This window comes from Clarias gariepinus, chromosome 16 (genome assembly GCF_024256425.1).
Source record: "Clarias gariepinus isolate MV-2021 ecotype Netherlands chromosome 16, CGAR_prim_01v2, whole genome shotgun sequence".
In the NCBI taxonomy this organism is placed as follows: Eukaryota; Metazoa; Chordata; class Actinopteri; order Siluriformes; family Clariidae; genus Clarias; species Clarias gariepinus.
Window position 1 is genome coordinate 20,199,555 of NC_071115.1, and position 7,166 is coordinate 20,206,720.

General features: G+C 39.1%; 1 long non-coding RNA gene across 1 annotated transcript; it reads right to left on the bottom strand.

Moving 5' to 3' along the window:
• Positions 1–1,295: 1,295 nt before the first annotated feature.
• Positions 1,296–4,962, bottom strand: LOC128544223 (uncharacterized). Its single transcript, XR_008365773.1, has 3 exons — positions 4,439–4,962; positions 3,425–3,487; positions 1,296–1,639 (listed from the first exon to the last, which is right to left on the bottom strand). It is a non-coding gene; the product is annotated as an uncharacterized LOC128544223 (long non-coding RNA).
• Positions 4,963–7,166: the final 2,204 nt, after the last annotated feature.

A 7,166-nucleotide genomic window follows, 5' to 3' on the forward strand; every position in this document is an offset into this window, starting at 1 on the left:
ATGCATGTACTCATCTGTTGGAGAAAGTGGGATTAGAAAATATAAAAAAAATAGAAATATTCGCCTAATTCAACTCTTAACAGTAGTACAGCACTGCAGATTATTGCTGTCAGCATGCTGGGGATTTTCAGAACAATGCTTTGTCATTATCACATTCCAAGCAGCGCACATGAACTAGCATGTGGGGCAGTTGAAACTGTATTTCTCAAGAAGGAGGGACTTCCCCTGGATCTTCCTAGACAGCCAAAGTTTCCTCTGCTTTACATTGCTTCATACATTATGTGCCTAGTGCATACCTCACAAGCCTGTGGGAGACAGTGTTATGATCTGGGGTTACTTCTGTTGCTCAGATCAAGGTTCTGCATTATGCGCCGAAAAATAAGGTCAGCTGACTACGTAAATTTATTTATTGACCAAGTTTTTCCATCAATAGATTATTTTTCCCCTGATGGCATGGGTATATTCCAAAATGAAAGAGTGGTTCACGGAGCATGAGACACCATTTTTACACATGGATTAGGCAGAACAGAGTACAGAATTTAATCCAAAGAGATTTCTTGGAATTGGGATTTTGAAATTTTGGGATGCCGGAGAAGGCTTTATGCAGTGGTGTAACTCGTCCATCATTGATACAAAGAAATTAATGTGACTCTGGAAGGAAATAAATGTTGCATAAATAAATTGCAAAAAGCTTATCAAAATTATGCCATGGCGAATGCGTGCCATAATCACAGCAAAGGGCAGTCCAATGAAGTATTAGTGTGTGTGCCTTTTTTTTGGGCCATATATAAACTGTTTGGTTTGTTTTTTACACATAATTGGCCTCATTTATAGATCATAAATATTTGCACTGGCAAATTCATCATGCAATGTTCAGAATTTAAATTTCCTCTGTCTTAATCATGTCGCTAATTTAGAAAGTTTAAGTTAAGTCTTTCTAGCACATTGCATTAGTACTGTATGCAACCATTCTGTAAAGAACAGCAGGGGCAATTTATGTATGTGTGTGTGTGAGAGAGAGAAAGAGAGAGAGAGAGGGGGGGGGGGGTCTTAACTGCGTTGCATATGGAACTCGGATTGCAGCTAAGAAGTGGGGCCACCACTTGCAACCATGCCATGCTAAATAATTAGACCTATTTTCAATGGATGGCTGCTTTCTGGAACACATGGTGCCAAGTGCAGACTAAATACAACTTTCCTGGTGCCATACATTTCCCTATATGCAGTCACAAAAATGGGGGCTGAATAATCAATTCAATAGTTAATATGAAATCTAGCAGATATGATTTCAATTTAAATAAATTCCCATTAATTTATATAGTACTTTTAACAATAGACATTGTTGCAAAAACCTGGAAATAAGGTCAAAAAGTATGAGGAAAGATGTATAAATTATAACTGTCAGACATTATGAGTAAGCCAGAATTTCAGTCCTAAAATATTAAGCAACTGAAGTCACAAGTCATCAGAGTAAAATTGCCTGAATCAGCCAAGTCAAAGACCATCTTCATGGTTGGACATATGTAACCATCCCCAGTCACGTCATGCGACAAGAACACCAAACAGAAGCATGGCACCAGGATGTGTCAGACAGGTCCAGAGGGCAGAAGGGACCGGAATCACTGGCAACTCAGGAGTGCTATGTGTAGTTCAATGGAGAGAGAAAGAGAGAGAGAGAGGGAGGGGGAGGGGAGGAGGGGAGAGAGAGAAAACAGTTTCATATACTCACTGTCTCAGAACGGATACGCTCAAAGTATATTTAGTGCAGAATACAAGCAGGGACTCTGACAGGACTAACGATGACAGCATAACTAAAAGGGAGAGCCAGAAGGAAACACAGACATGAGGGCTCCCTGGGATGTAAAGCCAAAAGTCACTGCACCGTCAACAAACCTGAGTGATCAATGAGAATGATTTAACATGTCTCCTCTTTTGAACAGAGCATCAGTGGAAATTTCAATAAATCACAGCTGCACAGCATCACATAATGACCATAAAACCTTCACCACTAAGTCATTTGTTGTTTGATCCACAGCCCAAAGAACATCTTGTGGTTCTGGAGGTAGAATACACTTGACAAATGTTTGTGTTTGGTCTGAAAGACACTTCCACTTGCAAAGACAATTTTTCATATTACAGCATAACAGCAGAGGAAGTCCGCCTTTAGGGAGCTGATGGCCACCTATATACATTTTAATAACACCAATGTTTCCACACTAACAGCGACCCCTAAATAGCAGTCAGTTACTGAACAGTTCGGGCAGTCACTTCTTGGGCTCTCTTTTTTTTCTCCCTTTTTCTCTTGAATATCTTTGCTGGTACAGTAGCTGCAAGCAAAAAGGCTTAAAGTTGTCTGTATTTTGCAGGCAAATTATGCCATGTGCTAAAGTCCAGGTGACTTTGTGGGAGCCCATGCTAATCTACCACCTTGAACTATCAAAGTGGCAATACATGCTAAAATTATTATTTTTTTATTTATGTAATGCCCTACAGTGCCAGCAAAGCATCCAGGACAAATTTGTGATATGTAACATCAAAATAGTTCTGTAAAGTCAAAAAGCTTATTATGGTAAATATTTTGCGTTTTGAGTTAGCCTGTGTTGTCTGTTGGCAGGCCTGGATATGTGAGCAGTTTAAATTTAGGTGGCCAGGCTCTTGAAGTTTGGCTTTTCTGTACATTCCTGCATTTGGTGTATTGCCTTCCTAAGGCTAGCTTTGGTGTGGTTTACCAAGAGCCAACCATTAATCATGTCCTCTTGGCAGCTGATCTACTTCTCTCCCACTAAAGACAGAGGAGCGAGAGGCACCACCAGTGTTCACCACAAGCTAATCTTGACTTATTATGTCACCAGAGAATAGGATTATAAAAGTTGAGAAAGTGGTAGCGGGATTAGCCAGGATCAGCAAATGCAATGCCGACCTTCCATATGACCTTCACATCAACATTAGCTTCGTTTTTTTCCACAAACCAATTCACTGAAATCTGCAGACAGGCTACAATTTTATCCTATCCTGCTGCCAAGAAATCTAAAATGCAATCAGGAACTAGCCAGTATAAGAATTGTCTCAATACAGTAGATAAAGCCAAAATGCTGCTTTTATTTCTACATAGTACCATGTTATTACATAACATTTAAATACCATATAATTGTCACTATATATATATATATATATATATATATATATATATATATATATATATATATATATATATATATATATATATATATATATATATATATAAAGACAAGCACACACCTCCAATCTCTAACAGGTGAATGTGTGTTCTGAGATACACATCATTTCTGATTTTAGCAATCAGCTGCCCTGAGTGAAATAGTGTGTGGGTGGGTGTTTGGTGATTAGTATTCTATGTGCATCAAGTGCCCCTTCCTGTCTGTTTGTTCTCAGGATGGGTTCTCACCGTAAATCTACCCTGGGAACCTCCAAAGTCGCTGCTGCCACCACGTCTCTTAAACAAGCTTCTCTGCTGGAAAACACAGAGAAGCAAAAGAATAAAAAGAAAAGGGAGAAGAGAGCATGCATGTACATATATTAATGCATGCATGGTTCTTCTGAGATGCAAACTTAAACAAGCTCTTTTGAAACCTCTTTTGAAATCTCTATTTGTTTATTAAAAAAAAAAAGTACAAACTTTAAATTCTGTAAGGTCTAGGGTTAGTCAATGTAAATGTAATTCACTAGATGCCAAAGAAAAGCCAGGGGACTGCTGGTTGACACCAGGGAAGTGTTAGGGAATTTCCCTCCGTAGAAAAAAGCATAGGGAGTTTAGCCCTGCTTTTGCCTTGAAGAGAACGGGAAAGGTGAAGAGGCTCTCATGCAGCCGCACTGTGAAAAGGGATATCGACAGCTACTTTTAGAACCTCTTAGCTTGTTCTTAAGAAAGAAGAACTGGAGTCTCCCAACTTACATGCAATAAGACTGGGTAATTTACAACCACACGACTATGCACCAAATAGAACAATGGCCAGACGGTGACCGCTTCTGTTAGATTGAGAAAACTGCACCCACTGTGACATCACATTGTGGTTGAGAAGTGAAAGAGGATCGAAAATGTGAGAGTCTGCTGTTAGTGTCACCTTAAAGTGAAAATTTGAGTGACTGACAGTTGTGTAAGCAGGATAGTCAAAGCTTAGTGTTGGCAATAATATATTGTTAAAATTATATGAAAATAATAATATGATTGCTTTTAAATAATTAAATATTTGATTTAAAATATCTGTTTAACCCAAAAGAATGAAGAATGAAACATTTCATGATAATTTAAGGGGCAACTATGTAATAAACTATGTAAGTCAGTTTTATAAGAAGGATTGATGACCACCATTTTCAAATATGTTTTACATATAATAATCAATCATAATTGGATTTGAAAAAGTGGTATGGTGGCGTAGTGGTTAGCACTGTGGCCACCCACCGCCATTGTCAAGGGCTCAAGTCCCGCCTCTGGTCTGTGTGCATAAAGTTGGCATGTCCTGCCTGTGCTGAGTGGGTTTCCTTCACAGTCCAAAGACATAAAGATTAGGTTCATTGACGTTTCCAAAATTGCCCATAGTGTTTGCCCTGTGTGCCCTCCTCGTGCTCCGTGTCTCCTGGGACCAGCTCCAGACCCCTGCAATCCTGAACACAGGATAAGCAGTATACAAGATAAGTGAATAGATCTGAAATATGTTTTTGTCACTCTTTATTTGGCCAGGGTGCTAGACACTCTACACATACAAACCATCTGTAGACTGTTATAGCTCTTAATTATCAGGTGGTAATGGACAGACGATTAACTTCTGTCTAGTCCTAAAAAAAAGTATACAGCTATTTTTGATTACTTTTGCTATACAGTCCATGAAAAATGCTGAAGTAGCTTTTATGGTATACATTATAATAGTTTATTTTATTCAATTATAAATGCAACCTCTAATACCTTTTATGACTGTCATGGAAGCAGAAAAGAAATGAACAAGAAACAGATGGATTTTTTTTCTCTCTCTGAAGTAAATTTTCAAAAATGGGTCTAATTGGTATTCTTGGAAAAATTCTCTTGGGTTACGCCAAGTGTGAACATTAAAGTGGACTATGCAAGCATGTGTGTGCTTAGTCTTACTGTTGACACCAACACTAGTATGGCAATGTCTGGTCCCTGGCTATTCAAAGCTCCCTTGGGGCAACAGATTTGGAGCTATGCCTCCCTTCTGGAGTCAGGCCCTCCCTCTCTCTCCATCTGAAAACTGTCTCTTTCCTTCTGCCCTGTTGCCCACTGGATTATGCCTATATCCCGCTTGGCCAAAAATCACCCGACAGTTTCCTTTTTGACTGGAAACTGTAGATTCCTCAGAAGAAATTTGAACCCCAGTTCCCATAATTGAACAAATTGTAGGGATTGGGATTTGGCTGGCCGGGGATGCGTGTGCTCTGGGCTGTTGGCTGATTTAGAGATCAGAACACAAAGCTACAGCTCAAATGTAGACAAAGCAGCAAGACCTGAGTAACAGGGCCAAGCAGCTTTTAATGCTCACCTGCTGTATTTGAAACTTTCACTGTCCATGTAAGAAACATGAACCCTTTGTAGCTAGTCAGAGGCATTGCTGATTGACTACATGTGATGGTGGTGAGCTAAAGACAGGACTAGGATAAACTGCTAAACAAACACATTGGCAGAAATGAGCAAAGTTCCACAGGAGGAGGTGAATGCAGGCAGCAGTGTCTTACAGCACTACAATACAGTCACACTCCTGTTCTCGGGGAATAGAGAGGTTCACTCAACTACCCAACAATTAGTTGTTATGACTCTCTTATTACTTTTATGACCCAGTGTCAATGTTAGGGTTAAGATGATGCCATAATTACAATACTAACTGTGGAATTAAATAAGATTTAAAAATGTATTTTACGGACACTATACGGACAAAAGTATTTAGCCAAACCTTCAATGACATATACATATACTGTACTTCAATAAAGAGTTGGGCCCCCATTTTTAGCTATAACAGTTTTCACTCTCCTTTAAAAACCTGTCCACAAGATTTTGAAGTGTTTCTGTAGGAATTCATGCCCATTTATTCAGGCACTGATGTAAACTTAAATAATCATTTTGATTGTGTAAAGCGGCTTTGCGGCAATAACAATTGCTAAAAGCGCTATACAAATAAAATTGATTCGATTTGATTTGGATGAGAAGTTTTGAGAAAACATTGATAGTTCGTGCAAAGATTGTGATGACCACAGGTGAGTTTCAAAACTGCTCTACAGAAAACCTATGGGTGACGTCATGGAGGGTTTGTCTATTTCTTTTTATGCAGTCTATGGTTGAAATGAAATAAATCTTCTCAGGCATTATCCAGACATTAATAAGGGGCATAAATCCTGATGGCGCCAAGGAGCGTGATAGCTACTGGAGCTACCATAAAGAACCCAAGACACAAGGTAAAGTTATATTTACTATTTATTAGTCTTACAGTTGAAAACATCAGTAAGATCTTGTTACCTGTGTAACATACATAATGGGTAAGCCAACACCCTTTTTTATTTCTAGTTCAGTTTAAATAAGCGTGATTTATGCATTAAATCATTAGCTCAAATTTCAACCACGCCAAATATTCAACATTCCCTCTGAAATAATTGTTTTTCCACTACTTCGTTAAAAAACTTAACCAGCATGGCCCCCTAACTGCCCCTTGAAACATGTCGGATTACACCATGCATGGAAATGTACTGTAGATGGTGTCGGATTTCGCTTTTACACCTCCCAGCCCTATCCTTTTTTATTATTATTATTCCTTCTGTAGTAGTTCTGCAGAGTGTTTTTATTTAATTTATTTTTTTGTGTTGCTTTCTTGCAATGTTACTGGTTCCCTTTAGTTTACTGCACCACCTTCTTGCACGTAAGCCTAGTTTGGCCTTGGTTGGAAGAAGAAGCATGTGCTAAGAGAAACTACGAGGATAGATCTGTCTGATCTCTTGCTTGTTTTTAATGCTAAGTGGAACAAAGCTTATCTTGTTCTCCTGGGTGAAGCAGCAATAGCACTTTGCAGCACAATGGCCATGGTGCTTAATTGTGCAAGCCAGATTCCCATGGTATGGGTTCCTCAGGAGTGTGTTGTTCGTCGGTGAACGTCCTGTAGTATGCCATCAGGCTGTGGGAGCTTCCCTGC